Below are 25,600 nucleotides of genomic sequence, written 5' to 3'. Positions count from 1 at the left end.
CGTAAGCGTGGTCTAAAAGGAAGTAAGATGAAGAAAAGATTACTTTAATTTCACACTCACTATAATCATGTTTTTACCATTTAGTTCACAATTAAGACCTATTCTTTAGAACCGATCCAAAGCGGATTGGTGGAATATTGACATTCTATAAATATTCATCTTTACACTTGGCAGGAGATTTAGTGCTCACATTTAGATCTAGATTTAAGTTTAAGATGTAGATTTATATTCAACATTTAGGTTTACATTTTAAGATTGAGGTTTAGATTTAACGGTCAGGTTAGATTTAACATTTAGGTTTAGATTTAATATTTAGCGCCCACATGTAGATTTAAGATTTAGGTTTAGATTAAACATTTAGTGCTCCCATTTAACATTTAGGTTTAGATTTAACATTTAGCGCTCACATTTAGATTTCCATCCATCCATCCATTTTCTACCGCTTGTCCCTTTTGGGTGCTGGAGCCTACCGTTAGATTTTAGATTTAGATTTAGGTTTAGATTCAACATTTAGTGCTCCCATTTAACATTTAGGTTCAGATTTAAGATATAGGTTTAAATTTAAGATTTAGTTTTAGATTTGAAATTTAGATATATTTAGAATCAACATTTGATTTAAATTTAAATGTGATGAAAATTTGCTAAATCTGAGAAAAGTCAGTTAAAGCAATAATATGCAAAACAATATGATTTCAAAAATAAAGTGTACTGAATTGTTCATAAAAAGTCAGGCTTTTGTTCACAATGTCCAAGAGTCAGAATTTGGTCCCCACCTTAAATGTGGAATTCATGAGGGTCAGGTAATTCCTTTTGGTTCATTTAATAGTTAAAACAAATTTACATTATTGCAATCAGTTGATAAAACATTGTCCTTTACAATTATAAAAGCTTTTTACAAAAATCTACTACTCTGCTTGCATGTCAGCAGACTGGGGTAGATCCTGCTGAAATCCTATGTATTGAATGAATAGAGAATCGTTTTGAATCGGGAAAAAAATCGTTTTTGAATCGAGAATCGTGTTGAATTGAAAAAAAAAAATCGATTTTGAATCGAATCGTGACCTCAAGAATCGATATTGAACAGAATCGTGGGACACCCAAAGATTCACAGCCCTAGTATTTACCCACATACATAGGTACATACTCTCCCACATACAAACACAGTATATACACACACACACACATGCACACACACACACACATACGGTACATACATCCACACGCACATTCACTGTACAAACATACATATACACATACTGTACATATACAAAAACACATATGCATACATATACTCATTATATATGCATATACCGGTAATCACATTTCATCAAACATATATTAACGTTGTTCTCCTATGGGAAACTGGGTAAAACATGTCACACTGACAAAGCTTAACCGAATGTTACTATAACAATCTACAAGGTTATTACAGTTAGCCTCTCTTTCTTCCCCTCCATTTATCTGCTTTATTTTGTAATTCAAGTTATTAATACATATATGTATTGTTGCATTTGAAACAATTGTATTGTTGATAAGATGTAATTATTGTTATTATTCATTATCAATAGTGCTATTTCTATTGGTATTTGTATTGCTCCATTTGTAGTGTAATAATGTTCATTGCCATTTCTGTGTTATTAATATTTACTTCACTAACTGCTTCTTTGCTATCACTTTTTGTATCATATTTGTACATATTGTTTTTGCTGATGCTGTTCTGTTGTTGTGGTAGTTATTGTTGTTGTCTCTCTGTCTTATCGCCCTCTTGTCCCCGCAATTTCCCCCTCTGTCTTCCTTTTTTTCTCTTTCTATCCCCTCGGTCCGGCTGCACCAAACCTTTAACAAATCCATTTAATAAAGTCAAATACAAATACGGCAACTAGAGAAGTATCACACACTTCTCTTTTGTAAAGCAAATCTGTACAGCCAATATGGGCATCTAAATTAACAATATGATTTGCCTGAGTAGCTGGACAGGACAAAAAAAAAAAATTCCTACCTTGCTGTCAGGAAGTAAAAAAGAAGGTTACTGAAGAACTAAATCTATCTTAGTAGTTTTTGGTGGAAATACCGGGAACTGTATTTAACCGGCCGGGTAAAAGGTAGAAAAGGGCCATATATTGATAGATTGCAAAATTAGGGGTGTTGACAGCCATAATGCACACACACTTACATTCATGTTGTGTGCGTTGCCTATTGTCTTTTAAGCACAAAGTCGTTAACAGCTGCTTGTAAAACTGTAGTTAGGGCTGTAATGATTCGTTTTGACGATTCCTTTCCATTCTGAATTTGTGGTTGCCGATTCGATTCAGAGACAATATTGTTTTGTTTTTTAACGATATGATCTGAAATTGATTCCGTAACTTCAGAGCAAAAACAATTCAAACAGTGTGACTGTGTTGGATCAAGGTGGCTATATGGGAGCTGTCTTCCTGGATCTGAAAAGTGCTTTTGACTCACTAAATCATAATGTACTAATTTAAAAAATGTCCCACTTTAATTTCTCTGATGGTGCACTCTGCAGGATGAGATCATACTTGTCAAATGAAAACAGACTGTTCAGATCGGAAACTCAATGTCACCTTACCTTAGCTGTTCAACAGGGGTACCCCAAGGCTCTATCTTGGGCCCAATTCTGTTCAGTCTCTATGTAAACGACTTACCTACAGTCTGCCCAGATGTTCATTTGCAATTATATGCTGATGATACAGTGCTATATGTACAAGCTAAATCAAAACAAGAAGCTGCAACAAAACTATCAGCAGCTCTGGCACAGGTATCTCACTGGCTCAATGAATCCTGTTTACATCTCAATACCAAAAAGAATGTATGTATGTTCTTCTTTTTCGTAAGTCAGCAGAGGGCGATCAACCGTCTGTAGTGGTTAATGGAGAGAGCCTTGATATTGTAGAATAATTCTAATATCTTGGCGTGGTCTTTGACACAAATTTATCATTCAAAGCATATGTTAAAACAATTGCAAATATCGTTTAATACACTCTGTCAAATTTCAATCATGTAAGACCATTCCTCACTTCCAAGACGGCTAAAGTCTATATGCACGCCATGATATTCTCACATATAAATTATTGTTTCACAACTTGGACACACACAACAGAAACTGTACTAAAACCCATCAAGTCTCTCTTCAAAAGGGCAGTTAAAATCCTTGACAGGAAACCAATGCACTTCCACAATTGTATTATACTAAAAAAAAACTTTACATTCTTGATCTGGATAGCTAACAGATCTTTATGGATGCATGTTTCATCTACAAAGTTTTAAATGCGCTTGCACCCCTACCATTAGATTAATTAATTCAGAGGAGAAACAGTGAAGGACGGAGAACTAAAGCCTGGTCCAGAGGTGATTGCAATACACCAAGACTTAGAACAAAATTTGGTCAAATGCTCACCTCTGTAGGAGGAACGCAATCCTGGAATAAGTTGCCCACACACATTAGACACTGTGATAACTATTCAATTTTTTTTTAAACTCAAACACTGGCTAAAAATAAATCCGACATGCACCCATTAAACCATTAAACACTGTTTCCAGACTCCAGCCCGTTCCAGTGGGCTTCTGGCCAGCGTATTTGAAGCTGTGAGTGAATTGTCTGCCCTGGTCTATTGTCTTGTAATTGTGTATTGCAACTGCTTGTCTTGTCTGTTTTATGATGTCTTATTTATTTCTGTCCACGTGGTTGTAAAGTTTTATGTGTCTCACTGTGTGACTTTAGAAACTTGCCTTGGGACTACGGCTGAAAATCTGCATTCATGCTAAGTCTGGCACATTTACACTGTTTATTCAAGTGCTGATTAATATGCACTGTCTTAATTACATAAAGGCAATACAAATACTGTGAGTTAAATACTAGACCCTACAGGTGAAGTTTCCTACATTCCTGTTATTTATTGTTAGGGAATTATGTATGAATGAATTATGGATACAAACAAGCAAGTAAACAACAATTAATAGTTAATGCATTCACATTTAATAAAGTGCAACCAACACTTTAGGTTGAATTAACAAAATTAAATCTTTTCTGCTCACGTTGTCAATATTTGAGCACTTTTTAATAAAACTACAGTAATCAACATTTCACCAGTAGATTTACTTGCTAAATAAAGTCTCCGACTCGGCCATACAGAATTTGTTCCCCGCCCTGGTGCTGTCGATGAAGGACAGCGTCCCAGGTGGGCTGAAACATCTATGCCCTTACATCCCTGTTGATGGAGTTGGCCCCTTGCTTCCTAATTTCCATAGCTTCCCTGATCAATCTGTAGTATTTATTTGTTTCTGATGAAATGACTTCTCCTTGGCTGCCAGTTAGTTGTTCACTGCCATGTTGTTGTGTTCCGGAAGTCGTAACTCCGCTGTCACTTCCGTTGTTTCGGTCGCATCCTTGGTGGCTTTAAGTTGAGTTGTGGCTTCATATTATTGTGTTGTGTCATTTCAATCAACCAATAAAAGTTTACCTATACAACCCTTAATCACAAATGTCTCAAAGGGCTGCATAAGCCACAACGGCATCAGGACAAGAAAGAACTCAACCCAATGGGAACAACGAGAAACCTTGGGTGACCGGTGCAATGGATGTATTTGTTATGGCTGCTGTACTTGAACACTTTTGTGTTGTAATTTATGATATTATTTTGTGGTGTTTGGATTTGGTATGACCTTTCTTGACCACTGTAGCTATTCGCCATTTTTGTTTTGATGACACCACAGACAAGCAGGCAAACTTAACGTTTAACGTCCTTATCATTAAAAGTGCTAAACTTTATCTAAAGTCTTCAGTTCTTAAATCCAATGTTTTCCTTTTTCTAGTATCAATAAAATCAATCTATTCTCTTTGAAAACGATCTTGGATCAATCAATCAATACCTGTCTTCCAAAAGGCAAACTTGCAGAGCACAGATCGATGTAGTTGAATCTAAAGATTATAAATCAATATATCGATTAAATTGTTACACTCCTATTAGCTATGTTTGCCTGTGTGTGAGACTCCAAAAGTGAGCTGGGCTTTAGCCGAATGCTTGCCAGACAGGTTTTCTCTTAAACGACAAATATTGTCGTGTAACAGTCGCGACATCTGTGTCGCAACTCCAATACGTCCTGTCGCTTGAAAGTAAAAGCATGGGTCACGCTTCCTGCTTGGCCAATAAAGCACATGGAGTTCCTGAATGCAACGTTGTGTATGGTTTACTTTTAGAATACAGTAGAGTAATAGGTCTCAACATTTTACAGACATAAACTTGATGGGTTTGTCTATAGACAGCATGTAAATAAAGTGTCCTGTAAAACGTCCAATAAAGCAATCAACAAAAGTTATGGCTACCCAGCTCCACGCTCTCCTCTCTCCAACACTGAGTATCGGTAAACATGCCCCTTTATAGTGCACTGATGTCACGTGACACAAACTTCCGTTCTATGCATACACACCCACACAAACAGCTCGTTCAGGTCATGGCATGTAAATTGAGAATTGTTGGCAGTTTTTGGATGTTGTTTAAAGGGCTTTATAGGCAGAATAGATGAATACCAATAGCTACATTGTGAGCCACTTCTTGCTAGAATTGATTTACGATTTAGAATGTATAAAAAAAGAGAGAGAGGTATGTGTTCTTGTCTCATATAGGTATTGTGATTGATAAGCAAAATCTCTGTAAATATTGCAGTTCCCTTTCAAAGAAACGTGGAATAAATTAGCTTGATCCATACAACTTTTTTGAAACTATTGATTGTGAATCTGCTAAAAGTGTCTTATCAAAACCTTTGGGTTATGCGGTCGTCTTGGAAAAGTGGAACATATTAATACTAAACATGTTGAGGGAAGGTTCTCTTAGTAAAATGCGTGTTATGTCAACATAACAACACCCTGCAGTTGATATGTGAGTTACAACTTATCTTCTATGGTCGCAGACAAAGAAGTTGACCTGCTGCTCACCTCCATTGGGCCGGAATGATGGCATTTTGTTTGTTTATTGTTCATTACTTTCAAATTTATTGTGTCACACAGTTTCAACTCCTTCCTGGCAGCCAGCAGTTACCAACGGTTTGGGGAGGGTGACAAATATTTAGCATGTGTTTATCTTGTAATATCAAAGAAGGTGTTTAATCAGCAGGAGCCGGCTGTGCACAGAGATCATGGTAAATTGTATTTAGGGCATCGTTAAGATAATCGATGACCAGTCGACAAACAAAATATTATAGTAGGCAACGAACGTTTGTCGTTCATTGCAGCCCTACTTTTAATGCGGATCACAGTTAACGGATCACTTATACCTCATACCTTGCATCTTAATTCCCTCCATCCATTCATTTTCTACCGCTTGTCCCTTTTGGGGTCGCGGGGAGTGCTGCAGCCAATCTCAGCTGCATTCGGGCGGATGGCGGGGTACACCCTGGACAAGTCGCCACCTCATCGCAGGGCTGCATCTTAATTCTTCGATGTAAATTAGAAATTACTTTTTCATACCTGCCAACTTTTGAAATCAGAAAAACCTAGTAGACAGGGTCCAGGGGCCGCAGGCCCCGGTAGGTCCAGGTCAAAGACCTGGTGGGGGGTTCAGGCCGACGCAAAATGATTATTAGCATTCAGACAGGTTAAAATGTTGCTAAAACCATCACTTTTCTATCAGTGACAGTGACTTTTCAAAACAAAAATATTACAGCAAAAATCATATGGGTTGATTGACATGTTTATTCTGTAAAATAACTTCAATAGTTTGAAATTATTTTGACAGTTAATGCCAGTTATCCTGTCAACCTTTCAAAAGACTTCAATTTGTTAATTGAAAGTATAAACAGTATAAACACTTTTTACAGTAAACAAATGGTAAAACAGTACTAAACAATTCCATTAAAAAAAAAATTGGTGTCATTATTAACTTTCTGTCCAAGCTTGTATAATCTACTGCCTTGTTCAATTGTAAAAAATATTCTGTGCCTAAAATTCACATTTCTATCACAAGTATCATACTGTAAACATGGTAAGCTAACTTCATTAAAATTAATAGTCCTGTCAATAGCATGGAATTACAATTCAAATGTAGTTTTTTTGTAAGCCTTTCAAAAAAATTCTAAATATGAAAAATTAATGAAAATTAATTTAAGCCATCAGACACTTGAAAAGTGGCACATCACATCTCTAATGTAATCATTTTAACTTTTCAACAGAAATAGCACTGCAAAAATATTAAGGACATACTTCTGTATTTTGGTAGTTATGCTGTCAACATTTAACAAGATTTCTTCAACTTGGACTTGAAAGCATAAATAGTATAAACACTTTTAACAGAATAACAGTACTAAACAATTCCAATAGATAACATTGGTGTCATTACCTTTTTGTGGCTAAAATCCAAATTTATTCTATCAGATTGATCATACTGCAAAAATGATAGTGCGATTGGAAGTCCATGCTCAATTATTGCCTCCGTAAATAAAACTTCGGCATTTATCACATCCAAAGAATCTGTTTGGGCGACGAAAAACGTTGAAAGTTTTCCACTTGTATCGCTAGCAACGGCATTAGACTTGTGTTTTTTTGTCCCAACGTGGTCTTTTACATCGCTAATTCCTCCGTGTCCGATCGAAAAATCTTGTCTGCACAAGGTGCAATTCGCGTAGCTTTCACCCTTTTTGGAACGGATAATTATTCTTGGACAGGCTTTTGAATATTCTTCACGGAATGACTGCAGTTTTCTTTTCGGTTTAAGACTCGTTTGCGATTTTTCTCCGGCTGATTCCATGATCGTTCGCTCGTTTGGAAACAATGGCAACTGGTGCCTCGTGCTTGGCAGCGGTGCTATAAATAGCCTCGCGCATGGCATTCGGAATGGCTCGATAGGAAGTTACGGGAAGCAGTGTCGATTGTCATTGTTGTTACGCGATTTCGTGAATAAAACTTTTAAAAAATATATTTTTTTTAATTAATGAAAAACCGTATTTTTTATCACTGCAACCGTAACCTGATGAAAACCGTACTAATTACGGGAAAACCGGAGTAGTTGGCAGGTATGCTTTTTACAGCATGATGGTGAAAGAATTGAAACAGCTGTGTAAATAATTTACTTTTGTATATGTTGGAGCCAAAATTCCTTATTTGTTTATATTGTTTTTATTTTATTTTCTCTAAGTGATTGTTTGGTTCAGCATGATGTATTTCCTTCTTTGGCAGATTGCTCCGCCCACTTCCTGTTAAGAACCAGGAAGTGTCGACAGGGAGGGGACTGTTGCTATGGTGGGGTTACCATGGCAGCCTCCTTAAATTGGGTTCAGGTGTGAGCATGGGCAGGGCGATTGGAAGGACAAACAGTTTTCGACCGTGTCGTGTGGTGTCGTGTGGTGTCTTGTCGTGACTTGTGGTGACAATGCTGTTATAATGTGCCATTCAAGGTTAGCATACTTTGTTATACAACTTACATTTGATTTAATTTAGATAGCTTGTAATAAACGGATTGTCATATCCAAACACAGTTCTACAGTACTGGACATTCTATCATTTACACGCGTCAAACTGGTCAACACAGTCGCCCTCGGTACTAGCCTAAAGGTAAGGGCTGTACAGTATACCCGACCTAACATTTGAGATGGGAAAAATGCTCGATTCTCCGTTGCAACACGATAATTGGGTGATTCATTAATCAACGGACAAATGTTCAAATATTGATTATTTGTAATGTAGGTTAATTAAAGGAATACAAACAGTTCAAAAATGCGGCATTTATGCTAATGTTAGCTAAAAATTAGTTCAAGGTTTTTTTTAAAGTAACTGTAGGTGAAACATTTGATAACATTCTTTTAACGTTATGTGTTAGCTGAATGAGGAGGAGAGGACAAACTATGCTAACCGTGGCAAGTTTGAATGTGAAGTAATGAAACATGAAAATAATAAATGCTTTGTAAACTTCAACTGAAAGTTAATAGAACACATGTTACAGCAAAGAGTAACCAGCTAAAAGTTAATAAGTAATTAAAGACAATAATAACTATACAGTACGTCAACATGTCTGTCAGCCATAGATATGAATGAGTAGATAGACAACACACGCCTATGAGCTGCAGGTTTATGGCGACTAGGGCCAATGTGTCTGAACATTATGTGGTTTTAGAAGGCACACAAATTAAATCAAGGATGAATGCTCGCCAAGTAGGGACTTTTATGTATTTTTTCACCTAGCGGGCAGCAACAAATATTTCCATCAATCCGTTTTGTACCATTTTTTAGACCATTATCTATCCATTCTGTCCTTCTCGGGGTCGCGAAGGGGCTGGAGCTGCACTCGGGTGGGCGGCAGGATACACCCTGGACAAGTCATCGCAGGGCCAACACAGATAGACAGACAAGCATTCACAATCACATTCTCACATTCACACACTAGGGCCAATTTAGTATTGAATATCAGCAGTCTTCCATATACAGTATGCATACATATATATATATATATATATATACATATATATATATATATATATATATATATATATATATATATATATATATATATATATATATATCCATCCATCCATTTGCTACCGCTTGTCCCTTTTGGGATCGCGGGGTGTGCTGGAGCATATCTCAGCTGCACTTGGGCTGTAGGCGGTGTACACCCTGGACAAGTCGCCACCTTATCGCAGGGCCAACACAGATAGACAGACAACATTCACACTCACATTCACACACTAGGGCCAATTTAGTGTTGACAATCAGCAGTCTTCCATATACAATATATATATATATATATACAGTAACACAAAACCAGTGAAGTTGGCACGTTGTGTAAATCGTAAATAAAAACAGAATACAATGATTTGCAAATCCTTTTCAACTTATATTCAATTGAATACACTGTAAAGACAAGATATTCAATGATTAACTTAGAATTTAAAGACAGCAACACATTGCAAAAAAGTTGGCACAGGAGCATTTTTACCACTGTGTTACATGGCCTTTCCTTTTACCAACACTCAGTAAACGTTTGGGAACTGAGGAGACCAATTTTTGAAGCTTTTCAGGTGGAATTATTTATCATTCTTGCTTTGATGTACAGCTTAAGTTGTTCACAAAGATGTGTAAGTTACCCATGTCTTGGACACTAATACACCCCCATACCATCATAGATGCCGGCTTTTGAACTTTGCGCATATAACAGTACGGATAGTTATTTTCCTCTTTGTTCCGGAGGACACGATGTCCACAGTTTCCAAAAACAATTTGAAATGTGGACTCGTCAGACCACAGAACACTTTTCCACTTTGCATCAGTCCATCTTAGCGAAGCCAGCGGCGTTTCTGGGTGTTGTTGATGAATAGCTTTGGCTTTGCATAGTAGAGTTTTAACTTGCACTTACAGATGTAGCGACGAACTGTAGTTATTGACAGTGGTTTTCTGAAGTGTTCCTGAGCCCATGTGGTGATATCCTTTACACACTGATGTCGCTTTTTTATGCAGTACCGCCTGATGGATCAAAGGTCACCGGCATTCAATGTTGGTTTTGGGCCTTGCCGCTTACGTGCCGTGATTTCTCCAGATTCTCTGAACCTTTTGATGATATTACGGACCGTAGATGGTGAAATCACTGTAGTTGTTCTTAAACTGTTCGACAATTTGCTCACGCATTTGTTCACAAAGTGATGACCCTCACCCCATCCTTGTTTGTGAATGACTGAGCATTTAATGGAAGCTGCTTTTATACCCAATCATGTCACCCACCTGTTCCCAATTAGCCTGTTCACCTGTGGGATGTTCCAAATAAGTGTTTGATGAGCATTCCTCAACTTTCTCAGTCTCTTTTGCCACTTGTGCCAGCTTTCTTGAAACATGTTGCAGGCATCAAATTCCAAATGAGCTAATATTTGCAAAAAGTAAAGTTAAATATCTTGTCTTTGCAGTGTATTCAATTGAATATAGGTTGAAAAGGATTCGCAAATCATTGTATTCTGTTTTCATTTACGATTTACACAACGTCCCAACTTCACTGGTTTTGGGTTTTGCACTTCCTCAAATTAATTGTGTTATTAAATTGAACGATGCGCCCCGGCTGTCATTATGAGTATGCAAGCGTAATTTACGGAAACAAGTTGTGCGGCGACAACTATGACTATGGAGATGTGTTGTACATGAATACTACTGCTGGTCGTCTGCACAAGCTGGATAGTGTGTACCACGGGGCACTGAGATTCATCACCAACTGCGCTCTCCTTACTCACCATTGCGTATTATACTCAATGGTTACCTGGACGTCTTTATGTGCTCGACGCCTCAATCATTGGTACATTTTCATCTACAAAACTATTCTGGGTATCACTCCATCTTATCTGTCTTGTCTTTTAACAAAGAAACAAGGAAGTCAAAATCTTCGTTCAATGAATGTTCTGCAATTTCGTCCCCAAATAACTGAACTGGGCAAGAAAGCATTTAGGTTTTCAGCACCGATGGCTTGGAATAACCTACAATCGAATATTAAACTTCAAACCCTTGTTACATTGAATGAGTTTAAAGCTTCTGTGAAAGGACTGCAGTCTACCTTGTCTGTATGCACATGTGTCATGTGAGCAAGTTTAAATGTTGTAAATGTGATGTTTTATGTGTTTACTGTTTTTAATGTAACCTTGCTGCTGCCCTCTTGGCCAGGTCTCCCTTGGAAAAGAGATATTTGATCTCAATGGGATTTTTACCTGGTTAAATAACAGCGACGTGCAGTCAGGGGAGGCAGGTGAGGGGGGCCTCACGTGCCATCATGGAAAGAAAAAAAATGTAAAAAGAAAAAAAAAAAAATTATTATATGTATCCAGTGATTATACTATAAAGTTATTTCCCATTTAACTTCACCAGTTTTAGATTATTTTTATTCAAAATCGCTGAATTTTCACATTTGCCGTTCAAATACTGAGAAGAGACTTGCGGTGAGTCACCAGCCAGTTGAGGCACGTCACTGAGTTGAGCCTCACCATGGATTGCGCACTGATTCGGCTAACTGCTGGCCTGCTGTGCAGTGAGACCGTATTGCTATATGAATTATATTATACATTTCCATAGTTTAGTTAGCTGAGGTATATAATGTACAGTGTATTTTGTCAACAACTGTATGTGTGTAACGTATTTCTTGTGCTGAGCAATCATAAAACTGCTGCGAAAACGCACTGGCTGAGGCTCGCAGTAATCCCGCCTCATGGTGGTAGAGGGCGGTAGTGATCCCAGAGATCATTCTTGCGACTACTCGGCTGCAGAATAAGTGACAACAAGCAGCAACAGCTAGCAGCGATCGTTTATTTTTTCCTCTTGCCTGGACTATTAACATGGAGGATTACATATCTAAAATAAAACAGTTTTCTAAACTGCACTTTCAATCGAAGCAGGAGGTAATACTTAAAGGAATATCTCCATCGAGACAGAGAGACTTTTAACTCTGAAGAAAGATAAGGAAGACTTCTGTAAACAAGTTATCGATGCTTTTGTTCAGAAGGAGCAGCGCATGGACTTCATTTATAAGTAAAGGTAAGATCATAATAACGTGGTTTTTTTTTTTATTAAATGTGCTTTTTTGTGTGCTACAGTTTGTATGTGCAAAGTTAAAGTTAAGTTAAAGTACCAATGATTGTCACACACACTAGGTGTGGTGAAATTTGTCCTCTGCATTTGACCCATCCCCTTGATCACCCCCTGGGAGGTGAGGGGAGCAGTGGGCAGCAGCGGTGCCACGCCCGGGAATAATTTTTGGTGATTTAACCCCCAATTCCAACCCTTGATGCTGAGTGCCAAGCAGGGAAGAATGCTGGTATGAGCTTTTAAACATAACCCGTTAACTGCTGCCAATCAAATGGTGAATAAGATACTCTTTAGGGTTCATAAGTTTGTAAATCTGACTGTGATGAAGTCAGTGCCTCACCAGCCATCAACCTCACCGCACATCACTGTTAAATAAATGCAAAATAAAAAAAATAAAAACGTGGATGAGACGAATGGGCCAAACAAGACTCAACAGGGCCGTTAACGTGTCTGTGTGCAATTCGGTCAACCACTGATATCTATTTTAGACGACTTGCAAAGCAAACTTCCTAAACTTGGCAAAGTGTAGTATGTCTATTTATTTTTACAAACCTGGCACACGTGGGAGGCACAGTGATGCCAATTCTCTGTCTGGAGCCATGTACACACTGGAACAGCTTGACACTTGGAATAGAAGCCACTATTTCGCTCGTTTCACCAATTCCCCTCACTTTTTTCTACATATTTCTCGAATGAACACATTCACGTCATGCGCTACTTTCTGTTTGGCTGTGTGTGAGTGAAAGTGAAATAGTGGAATTCATTCGTTTCTCACAGAAATGACATGAGCGCAGTGCCTTAAGGTGCTGCTCTAAACAAGTGAAATTGTTGTTCCTGCTGCCGGTTAGCCAGCAACCTTTACCCTACATAATGTGGCAACAAGCGCCAAGAATAAGTGCACCAGAGCACAAAAGCCCAGCTGGTCCTTAAAGTACTCGCTTGCTTGTCTCGCCGGTCAACGAAAGCTCAGCAGCAGTGTTTGCACATCACACACATGCAGTATGAGAAAAGAAATGAGAAGAGTACCTTACCAAAGTCACAACGTCAGCGGTCCTTTCATCCTGAGGTGGAGCTCATTTGCGAGTAGCTCTGATAAGGCTGAGCCCAAAGGGCTCGCTTTGAGAGAGAGAGAGAGGGAGAAAGGGAGATGTACATGTGCAGTAGAGGGACGGAAGAGCGAGGTGGACTGGCCCTTGAGACAAGACAAGGGTGGGGGTGCTGTGTGTGTTTGACAGTGCGGAAATAAAGGCGGGGTCTATTCAACAAGGCTACATGGTTCCAGTGTGTGCATACTTGCCAACCTTGAGACCTCCGATTTCGGGAGGTGGGGGGGGGGCGTGGTTAAGAGGGGAGGAGTATATTTACAGCTAGAATTCACCAAGTCAAGTATTTCATATCAATCAATCAATGTTTATTTATATAGCCCTAAATCACAAGTGTCTGAAAGGGCTGCACAAGCCACAACGACATCCTCGGTATAGCCCACATAAGGGCAAGGAAAAACTCACCCCAGTGGGACGTCGATGTGAATGACTATGAGAAACCTTGGAGAGGATCGCATATGTGGGTAACCCCCCCCCCCCTCTAGGGAGACCGAATGCAATGGATGTCGAGTGGGTCTAACATAATATTGTGAGAGTCCAGTCCATAGTGGATCCAGCATAACAGTAAGAGTCCAGTCCACAGTGGGGTCAGCAGGAAACCATCCCGAGCGGAGACGGGTCAGCAGCGCAGAGATGTTCCCAACCGATATACAGGCGCGCGGTTCACCCCGGGTCCCGACCCCGGACAGCCAGCACCCCATCCATGGCCACCGGATCTGTGTGTCTCCCCTTCCACAAGGGATAGGGGGGAACAGAGGAGAAAAGAAAAGAAACGGCAGATCAACTGGTCTAAAAAAGGGGGGCTATTCAAAGGCTAGAGTATACAAATGAGTTTTGAGATGGGACTTAAATGTTTCTACTGAGGTAGCATCTCTAACTGTTACCGGGAGGGCATTCCGTAGTGCTGGAGCCCGAATAGAAAACGCTCTACAGCCCGCAGACTTTTTTTGGGCTCTGGGAATCACTAATAAGCCGGAGTTCTTTGAACGCAGATTTCTTGCCGGGACATATGGTACAATACAATCGGTAAGATAGGCTGGAGCTAGACCGTGTAGTATTTTATACGTAAGTAGTAAAACCTTAAAGTCGCATCTTAAGTGCACAGGAAGCCAGTGCAGGTGAGCCAGTATAGGCGTAATATGATCAAACTTTCTTGTTCTTGTCAAAAGTCTAGCAGCCGCATTTTGTACCAACTGTAATCTTTTAATGCTAGACATAGGGAGACCCGAAAATAATACGTTACAGTAATCGAGACGATATATACATATATATATATCAGTGACGTGCGGTGAGGTTGATGGCTGGTGAGGCACTGACTTCATCACAGTCAGATTTACAAACATATGAACCCTAAAGAGTATCTTATTCACCATTTGATTGGCAGCAGTTAACGGGTTGTGTTTAAAAGCTCATACCAGCATTCTTCCCTGCTTGGCACTCAGCATCAAGGGTTGGAATTGGGGGTTAAATCACCAAAAATTATTCCCGGGCGCGGCGCCGCTGCTGCCCACTGCTCCCCTCACCTCCCAGGGGGTGAAGAAGAGGATGGGTCAAATGTAGAGGACAAATTTCACCACACCTAGTGTGTGTGACAATCATTGGTACTTTAACTTAACTTTAACTTTACACATACAAACTGTAGCACACAAAAAAGCACATTTAATTAAAAAAAACTTATTATGGTCTTACCTTTACTTATAAGTGCGGGAACAGTGGTGTTCGTGTTGGAGGAGTTGTGAATGAATGAAATATGAAATCCGTGCTGCAGTCTGCAGGTGTACCTAATGTTGTGTCCCTGCAGTCGTTCACGGCTCCTCCGGCGCGAGCATTGTTGTTTTTGCACTTTTTGGCTTCTTATTAAGTGACTTTTTTGGGGTGGATTCGGTCTTGCACGTGGAGGGTTTGGGTGCGGGCTTTGGTTGGTGTGGCGCTCCAGTCGGGGGGTGCACTCTGCGCGGGGGTGCATTAACCGGCACCAGGAGGCGGGATTACTGCGAGCCTCACACAGTGCGTCTTCGCAGCAGTTTTATGATTGCTCAGCACAAGAAATACGTTACACACATACAGTTGTTGACAAAATACACTGTACATTATATACCTCAGCTAACTAAACTATGGAAATGTATAATATAGTTCATATAGCAATACGGTCTCACTGCACAGCAGACCAGCAGTTAGCCGAGTCCGCAATCCATGTTGAGGCACAACGCAGTGACGTCAACGTCAACTGGCTGCTGATCACCGCACCGTCTCTTCTCAGTATTTGAACGGCAAATGTGAAAATTCAGCGATTTTGAATAAAAATAATCGAAAACTGGTGAAGTTAAATGGAAAATAACTTTATAGTATAATCACTGAATACATATAACAATTTAATTAATTTGTTTTCTTTTTACATTTTTTTTCTTTCCAAGATGCCTCTAGTGACCGCACGTCACTGATATATATATATATATATATATATATATATATATATATATATATATATATATATATATATATATATATATATATGTATACACATATATAAGAAATACTTGACTTTCAGTGAATGCTATATATATATATATATATATATATATATATATATATATATATATATATATATATATATATATATATATTTATTTTATTGTATGTATATATAAATAAAAGAAATACTTGAATTTCAGTGTTCATTTATTTACAAATATACACACACATAACACTCATCTACTCATTGTTGAGTTAAGGGTTGAATTGTCCATCCTTGTTCTGTTCTCTGTCACTATTTTTCTAACCATGCTGAACACCCTCTCTGATGATGCATTGCTGTGTGGCACGCACAAAAGTGCTTTCATCAAATGCACTAGAGTCTGGAATCTTCCATTTCTCCCTAGCATGGCCCAAAACCGGTCAATCTTTGCTTCCTGAGGAATATCTTCACTGCCAAGCACTTGGTACTCCACTACTTCTTCCCGGAGGCTATCCAAGTCCAATCGCAGCTGCGGCTTGGAACTTACAAGTGTATTTCTTCATCTTACTCGTCGTCGGCATCGCCACAGCTGTATCTTCTTCGTTCTTCTGCTTCGTCTCCTTGTTGTGTGCGCAGTTGTGCACTGCACTCTCTAAAAGCCGTAGATGTTATTGTCACATATGCATGTACAGCAGATGGCAGTATTGTCCTGTTTAAGAGTGTCACAACATTGCTGTTTACGGCAGACAAACTGCTTTACGGTAGACAAAATGTGACTGCTGTTGTTGTGTGTTGTTTCCACGCTGGGAGGACGTTAATGAAACTGCCTAACAATAAACCCACTTAAGAAACCAAGAACTCGCCCTCGATAATTCTACAGTTACAACGTGATTGGGCAGGCACGCTGTTTATATTGTGGGAAAGCGAAAGTGAAAACAGGCTGTCGACACGTCACTCAGGTCCGCATGGAGCTGGAGGGGGCGTGGCCTCCAGCTCCGCCTGAATTTCGGGAGATTTTCGGGATAAAATTTGTCCCGGGAGGTTTTCGGGAGAGGCGCTGAATTTCGGGAGTCTCCCAGAAAATCCGGGAGGGTTGGCAAGTATGAGTGTGTGGGGGGGGGGCGGAGTGGGCCGTGAGTGCTACAGTTAATAAGGCCTTTCTATTTGACTCACACCAGGAGTGCCCACACTGTTTCTGCAAGCGAGCTGCTTTTCAATTGACCAAGTAGCGGGGATCTACCTCATTCATATGTATAATTGATATTTATTTATCTATGAAAGAGAGGTTTGTGTTAATAAGTTGAAGGTGTTTAATGATAATACAAGCATCTTTAACACATGTACACTATATTGTAAGGGTGTGGGAAAAAATCGATACGAATTCGAATCGCGATTCTCACGCTGTGCGATTCAGAATCGATTCTCATTTTTAAAAAATCTATTTTTTTAATTATTTATTTTAAATTATTTTATTTTTTTAATTAATCAATCCAACAAAACAATACACAACAATACCATAACACTGCAATCCAATTCCAAAACCAAACCCGACCCAGCAACACTCAGAACTGCAATAAACAGAGTAATTGAGAGATTAAGACACAAACACGACACAGAACAAACCAAAAGTAGTGAAACAAAAATGAATATTATCAACAACAGTATCAATATCAGTTACAATTTCAACAGCAGTGATTAAAAATCCCTCATTGACATTATCAATAGACATTTATATAAAAAAAAAAAAAAAAGAACAATAGTGTCACAGTGGCTTACACTTGCATCGCATCTCATGAGCTTGACAACACACTGTGTTCAATATTTTCACAAAGATAAAATAAGTCATATTTTTGGTTCATTTAATAGTTAAAACAAATTCACATTATTGCAATCAGTTGATAAAACATTGTCCTTTACAATTATAAAAGCTTTTTACAAAAATCTACTACTCTGCTTGCATGTCAGCAGACTGGGGTAGATCCTGCTGAAATCCTATGCATTGAATGAATAGAAAATCCTTTTGAATCGGGAAAATATTGTTTTTGAATCGAGAATCGTGTTGAATTGAAAAAAAAAAATCCATTTTGAATCGAATCGTGACCCCAAGAATCGATATTGAATCGAATCGTGGGACACCCAAAGATTCACAGCCCTACTATATTGCCAAAAGTATTTGGCCACCCATCCAAATGATGAGAATCAGGTGTCCTAATCACTTGGCCCGGTGTATAAAATCAAGCAGTTAGGCATGGAGACTGTTTCGACAAACATTTGTAAAAGAATAGGCCGCGCTCAGTGATTTCCATTGTGGAGCTGTCATAGGATGCCACCTAGGGATGATGTTCGAAACCGGTTCTCCCGATTGTTTGATAAGAAAAAAACCGATTCCATGGATTCGAATCCATTTTTGAGAACCGGTTCCTGCTATCGAAGCCACTATACCGTATTTTCGCGACCATAGGGCGCACCGTATTAAAAGGCGTCGTGTCAGTTACGGGTGCTATTTCTGTATTGAACGCATAAATAAGGCACAGCGTATTTTTTGGGTGCAGGCATGGTTAAACATACGCTATTTTAAAACATACGCTAGCTTAAAACATACGCTTACATGCATGGACGCTGTTTTAAAAAGGCAGCAGGAGCAAAGCTGAGTTTGGTTGTACTTTATTGAAGTATTTATCAATGTACTCACATTATTTTTTTATCAATCCTCATCCACAAATCCATCAAAGTCCTCATCTTCTGTGTCCGAAATGAACAGCTGGGCAAGTTCTCCATCAAACATGCCAGATTCCATCTCCTCATTTTCAAAGTCAGTCTTGTTGTACATTAGCATAGCAAGCTAGCACAAGAGTAAAAGCCGACTTCTCTTGCCCCGTTGTGCGTATGGATTCTCTGTCATGCTGGTCCCTTTTTTTCCACAGTTTGCTTTACTGGGATGTCGAAAGTGAGCGGCACCTCGTCCATGTTGGTGATGTGTTTGTCGGCAATTTTTTTACAAACCCCGTTTCCATATGAGTTGGGAAATTGTGTTAGATGTAAATATAAACGGAATACAATGATTTGCAAATCATTTTCAACCCATATTCAGTTGAATATGCTACAAAGACAACATATTTGATGTTCAAACTGATAAACATTGTTTTTTTGCAAATAATCATTAACTTTAGAATTTGATGCCAGCAACACGTGACAAAGAAGTTGGGAAAGGTGGCAACAAATACTGATAAAGTTGAGGAATGCTCATCAAACACTTATTTGGAACATCCCACAGGTGAACAGGCAAATTGGTAACAGGTGGGTGCCATGATTGGGTATAAAAGTAGATTCCATGAAATGCTCAGTCATTCACAAACAAGGATGGGGCGAGGGTCACCACTTTGTCAACAAATGAGCAAATTGTTGAACAGTTTAAGAAAAACCTTTCTCAACTATCTATTGCAAGGAATTTAGGGATTTCACCATCTATGGTCCGTAATATCATCAAAGAGTTCAGAGAATCTGGAGAAATCACTGCACGTAAGCAGCTAAGCCCGTGACCTTCGATCCCTCAGGCTGTACTGCATCAACAAGCGACATCAGTGTGTAAAGGATATCACCACATGGGCTCAGGAACACTTCAGAAACCCACTGTCAGTAACTACAGTTGGTCGCTACATCTGTAAGTGCAAGTTAAATCTCTCCTCTGCAAGGTGAAAACCGTTTATCAACAACACCCAGAAACGCCGTCGGCTTCGCTGGGCCTGAGCTTATCTAAGATGGACTGATACAAAGTTGAGTTGAGTTGAGTTTGAGTTTATTTCGAACATGCAAGCATACAACATGATACATCACAATCTCCAGTTTCTCTTTTCAACATGTTCGAAAAGGAGTAGGAAGAAGCAGAGCTTATTTAATCCTACCCCTTTTCTTTTACATAACAGTTGCTAAAACTTTTGTTCACTTCCTGTTCTCAATTTATTCACAATATACTCCATAAGTAATCACAATAAAAATAAGTAAATAAATAATAATTGGTGAAGTAAGTTACATTTCATATGTTGAGATAAGTAAGATTATTTTGAGAGTGAAAGAATGAAAGAATGGATGAGTTAAATAAATTCAGAAGGTTTATCATGGTTCTTCTTCTTTGTACTTTGTAAACACTTTAAGTTTGAAGAGTTTCTTGAAGTGGATCATATTAGTACATTGTTTGATTGCTTTGCTTAATCCATTCCATAATTTAATTCCACATACTGATATACTGAAGGTCTTAAGTGTTGTACGTGCATACAAATGTTTTAAATTACATTTCTCTCGAAGTTTATATTTCTCCTCTTTTTTTGAGAAGAATTGTTGTATATTCTTGGGTAGCAGGTTATAGTTTGCTTTGTGTATCATTTTAGCGGTTTGCAAATTCACTATGTCGTAGAATTTCAGTATCTTTGATTCAATAAATAAAGGATTTGTATGTTCTCTATATCCAACATTATGTATTATTCTAACTGATCTTTTTTGTAAGACCGTTAATGAATGAAGTGTACTTTTGTAATTATTTCCCCATATTTCTACAAAGTAACTCAGATATGGTAACACTAGTGAGCAGTAGAGAATATGAAGTGATTTTTTGTCTAGAACATGTTTTGCTTTATTCATTATTGATGTGTTTCTTGCTACTTTTTGTTGTATATTTTTTACGTGAGATTTCCAGTTCAATTTATCATCAATCATTACACCTAGAAATTTGGTTTCATTTACTCTTTCAATTTCTATTCCGTCTATTTGTATTTGTGTTTGACTTTCTCTTCTACTGTTACCAAATAGCATTATTTTAGTTTTACTGAGATATATAAAGTGGAAAAGTGTTCTGTGGTCTGACGAGTCCACATTTCAAATTGTTTTTGGAAACTGTGGACATTGTGTCCTCCGGACCAAAGAGGAAAAGAACCATCCGGATTGTTATAGGCGCAACGTTGAAAAGCCAGCATCTGTGATGGTATGTGGGTGTATTAGTGCCCAAGACATGGGCAACTTACACATCTGTGAAGGCGCCATTAATGCTGAAAGGTACATACAGGTTTTGGAGCAACATATGTTGCCATCCAAGCAACGTTACCATGGACGCCCCTTCTTATATCAGCAAGACAATGCCAAGCCACGTGTTACATCAACGTGGCTTCATAGTAAAAGAATGCGGGTACTAGACTGGCCTGCCTGTAGTCCAGACCTGTCTCCCATTGAAAATGTGTGGCGCATTATGAAGCCTAAAATACCACAACCCCCGGACTGTTGAACAACTTAAGCTGTACATCAAGCAAGAATGGAAAGAATTCCACCTGAGAAACTTAAAAAATGTGTCTCTTCAGTTCCCAAACGTTTACTGAGTGTTGTTAAAAGGAAAGGCCATGTAACACAGTGGTGAACATGCCCTTTCCCAACTACTTTGGCACATGTTGCAGCCATGAAATTCTAAGTTAATTATTATTTGCAAAAAAAAAAAAAAGTAGTGCATTCAATTGAATATGGGTTGAAAAGGATTTGCAAATCATTGTATTCCGTTTATATTTACATCTAACACAATTTCCCAACTCATATGGAAACGGGGTTTGTAACATCTATGGCTTTTGGAACTCAGTGCACACACAACAACCTATTAAGTTAAAGTTAAAGTACCAATGATTGTCACACACACACTAAGTGTGGTGAAATGTGTCCTCTGCATTTGACCCATCCCCTTGTTCACCCCCTGGGAGGTGAGGAGAGCAGTGGGCAGCAGCGGTGGCCGCGCCCGGGAATCATTTTTGGTGATTTAACCCCCAATTCCAACCCTTGATGCTGAGTGCCAAGCAGGGAGGTAATGGGTCCCATTTTTATAGTCTTTGGTATGACTTTGGATTCGATAAGAGATTCGATAAGGAATCGGTTCGATAAGAGGATTCGATAATGGGCTCGAACTCGATAATTTCTTGACGAACATCATCCCTTATGCCACCTGTGCAACAAATCCAGTCGTGAAATTTCCTCGCTCCTAAATATTCCAAAGTCAACTGTCAGTTGCTACAGAGCTCCAAACTTCATGTGACCTTCCAATTAGCCCACGTGCAGTACGCAGAGAGCTTCATGGAATGGGTTTCCATGGCCGAGCAGCGGTATCAAAGCCATACATCACCAAATCCAATGCAAAGTGTCGGATGCAGTGGTGTAAAGCAAGTTGCCAGTGGAGTCTAGAGCAGTGGAGATGCCTTCTCTGGAGTGATGAATCACGCTTTTCCTTCTGGCAATCTGATGGACAAGTCTAGGTTTGGAGGTTGCCAGGAAAACGCTACATTTGGGACTGCATTGTGCCGAGTGTCAAATTTGGTGGAGAAGGAATTATCAATCAATCAATCAATCAATGTTTATGTATATAGCCCTAACTCACAAGTGTCTCAAAGGGCTGCACAAGCCACAACGACATCCTCGGTACAGAGCCCACATAAGGGCAGGGAAAACTCACCCCAGTGGCACGTCAACGTGAATGACTATGAGAAACCCTGGAGAGGACCGCATATGTGGGTAACCCCCCCTCTCTAGGGGATTATGGTGTGGGGTTGGTTTTTCAGGAGTTGGGCTTGGCCCCTTAGTTACAGTGAAAGGAAATTTGAATGCTCCAGAATACCAAAACATTTTGGACAATTCCATGGGATGGCACTTCAAGTTCATATGTAAGTAAAGGCAGGGGGCAAATTCTTTTGGCAATATAGTGTCGATTCCTTTCTTTCATGAAGACAAGAATATAAGTTGGTGTATTACCTGATTCTGATGACTTGCAGTGATTGGAATCAGACAGTAGTGCTGTTAACGTCCACATTTTCAAATGGAGGAGAAAAAACGTCCTCCTTTCTGTCCAATACCACATGAAAGTGGTTGGTTTTTGGTATCTTGTCAGTGACCTGTGGTGAACTAAACACCAGGTGAGGCATATATACTTTTGGAGTTTTTTTTCTTCTTTTTTTTTTTTTTTACTTAAATTCATATGTGCAGCTCTAATCCTTTTTGATTTACGTTGCACATTAGAGTAACAGGAAAAAGAAGGGAGTTATTTGCTTTCATAAAAACGTTATCGTAATTATATTATGATATGATAAATGGGTCCAAAAAGTATTTGATAAAGTTGTTATTAAATACTTTTTGGTCCTATTTGCTTTTAACAAAATAAATCAAGTATTGTGAGTGTATCTTACCTTTCTGTATTTGTATCTGAAACAGCAATAGCTATCCTCCGTGAAAACGTACTTTGTATGATCACATTCATTTTGTCTTAAAGTCCAGTTTAGAGAAGTATTTAATCTTGGATACAGTATATAATCATCCATGTTGGCAGACACATTCATTTAATTCAATTTCATTCCAAGCAATAAAACAATATTTTTGCATCTGACAAATAACACCCACAAACGCTGGCTTACTCTAATAAAAATGCCATGTTTGTTATAAATCGTAAAAAAAAAAAGAAAAGAGAAAAAAGGCGCCCCCACTTCTCCCAGTGTGGCGAGTCGGTGTACTGCAGCAGCATTGAACTGCAAGTTGACAATATATCACCCCCTACTGTGAGGCAGAGGTACTTGCTGCCTTTTCCCTGTGGCAACAAGCACGTGGCCCACGCACAAGCTCAATACACTTTTTGTGTAGCCATGGAGGCACCACCTGTGTCTGCCTCACTTCTTGTCTGTCGCCTTATTTTCATCAGGAAACACGGAATTTCCGCGATTTTGACCATGAAAATGATCAAAATACAGAGGAACCACACCAAAATCACATAGAAAGCATAGACCAAAAGAGAAATATTCAAACGTATTTTATTTTATTACTTCGTTTTGGAACATCTCATTGTTAAGCCACCTGGTGGCAAGGTGAGGCACTGCCTCACTTGCCTACCCTAACAGCATGCCACTGCATCTTATGTGTACGGCTTCGATACTCCTTTTTATACATTTTACAATAAATACATTGGCGGAAAAACTCCGTAGCTTGCTAATTCAGTATTAATATTTGAGGGGGCACCGAGGTAAATAAGAGGAACTAGAAAATAACTAGACAATAGAGGAACTTGGACAGTGACAGATCTTGGCATTAATATTTTTGACATTGAAATGCCAATGCAGTAGACACTTGTATTTTGCATAACAGCACTTTTTCCTGGAATTTGTAACTTGGACAAAAAGAAAAAAATAGACAAATAAGAACAAATGTCTACTGTAGAGGATGCTAGTTCTCAGAATTTCTGGAAATGTGGTCCTTTGACCGCTGCACAAAAACATTACGTAAAACATGCACCGACTGTTATTTTTTTAAATGACAAATGCACCAAATGGGGGTGCTGTTATTTGACCCCTGTAAGTGAGACTGACTTTTGTCCAATCACTCAAATTTTGGCACACAACTTTAGCTGATCACAACCTGTGTGTACAATTTCAAGAAGACTGGTTACAAAACATACAAAACATCAAGCAAAACGTCTTTGCACTGTCGAGCGTAGCAACTAATTGACCATAAGTCATTGAGTGGTTTTCTAGTGAATATAACACTTTGAGCATATCTGTATTACAGTACGCTAGCATATTGTATTTTGAGCACTACCGATAGGCGGCGCTACACATATTATGAATGTATATCTAACATAGAGGGGTTTGGATTTTTCCCGGAAATGCATTGCGAGAATCCACTTTGAAGAGCAAAGGTCATTGTTCACGAAAGCACTACACGTCAAATTTTAGAACTATTCAGAGGAAAATAACCTTGCACTGGCTGTGGTACAATGGAAAAATACTGTGAGTCAATCAATCAATTAATCTGAGATTATGTATATAGCCCTTAATCACAAATATCTCAAAGGGCTGCACAAACCACAAGGACATCCTCGGATCTGATTACACATCAGGGCAAGAAAGAACTCAACTCAATGAGAACAATGTGAAACCTTGAAAGGGACCGCAGATGTGGGGACCCCCCTGGAGGTGACGGGTGCAATGGATGTTTTTTTTACATTACTTGTGTTTTTTTTCATGTCACAAAGGTATTACTTCAAAAACAATTAATGTGACAGCATTTTGTTAATGTTTTATTGTGTATAGTTAATTCCTACTGTATACGATGTTTCCTCTATCAAAATGTAAAAATAGAGATAAAGGCATCATTTAATGACAAAAAGCTGACACGTTGATATTATTAAAAAGTAAAAAAAAATGGATAATGTGTATCTATAGCGTTTTTATTAGACATTACAAATTACAAGATGGTATTACGTTCACACCCCAACACTGTTTTAGCCAACAATCAGTAATCATGATTTCAATATTGATAACAATAATCTTAATTATTACTTTGGCCATAATTGGCACCCCTTGATCTCATACATGAACACTATTTTTATCTATATGAACAAAAAGTGCAGTTGCGTCTTATGGCCATCAGGTGCCATCTTTCAACATTCTTTTATATATATATATATATATATATATATATATA

General features: G+C 38.7%; 1 protein-coding gene across 3 annotated transcripts in view; it reads right to left on the bottom strand.

Annotated features, from left to right (window-relative positions):
• The window catches only part of slc6a22.1 (solute carrier family 6 member 22, tandem duplicate 1), an 89,859-nt gene that overhangs the window by 59,767 nt on the left and 4,492 nt on the right, over nt 1–25,600 (bottom strand). Inside the window, exon 2 of one of the 3 annotated variants that reach the window (XM_061932416.1) lies at nt 13,588–13,672. The exons of 1 other annotated variant lie outside the window; for it this stretch is intronic. The gene's annotated coding sequence lies outside the window, so the exon portion shown is untranslated. Of the gene's footprint in view, nt 1–13,587; nt 13,754–25,600 lie in introns of those variants that run through there. One more of the 3 variants, XM_061932415.1, reaches the window with a different exon arrangement.

The sequence above is a fragment of the Nerophis lumbriciformis genome, linkage group LG38 (assembly GCF_033978685.3).
Source record: "Nerophis lumbriciformis linkage group LG38, RoL_Nlum_v2.1, whole genome shotgun sequence".
Taxonomy (NCBI): Eukaryota; Metazoa; Chordata; class Actinopteri; order Syngnathiformes; family Syngnathidae; genus Nerophis; species Nerophis lumbriciformis.
The sequence above is the reverse complement of the archived record's forward strand: the minus strand, read 5'-3'. Positions and strand labels throughout refer to the sequence as shown.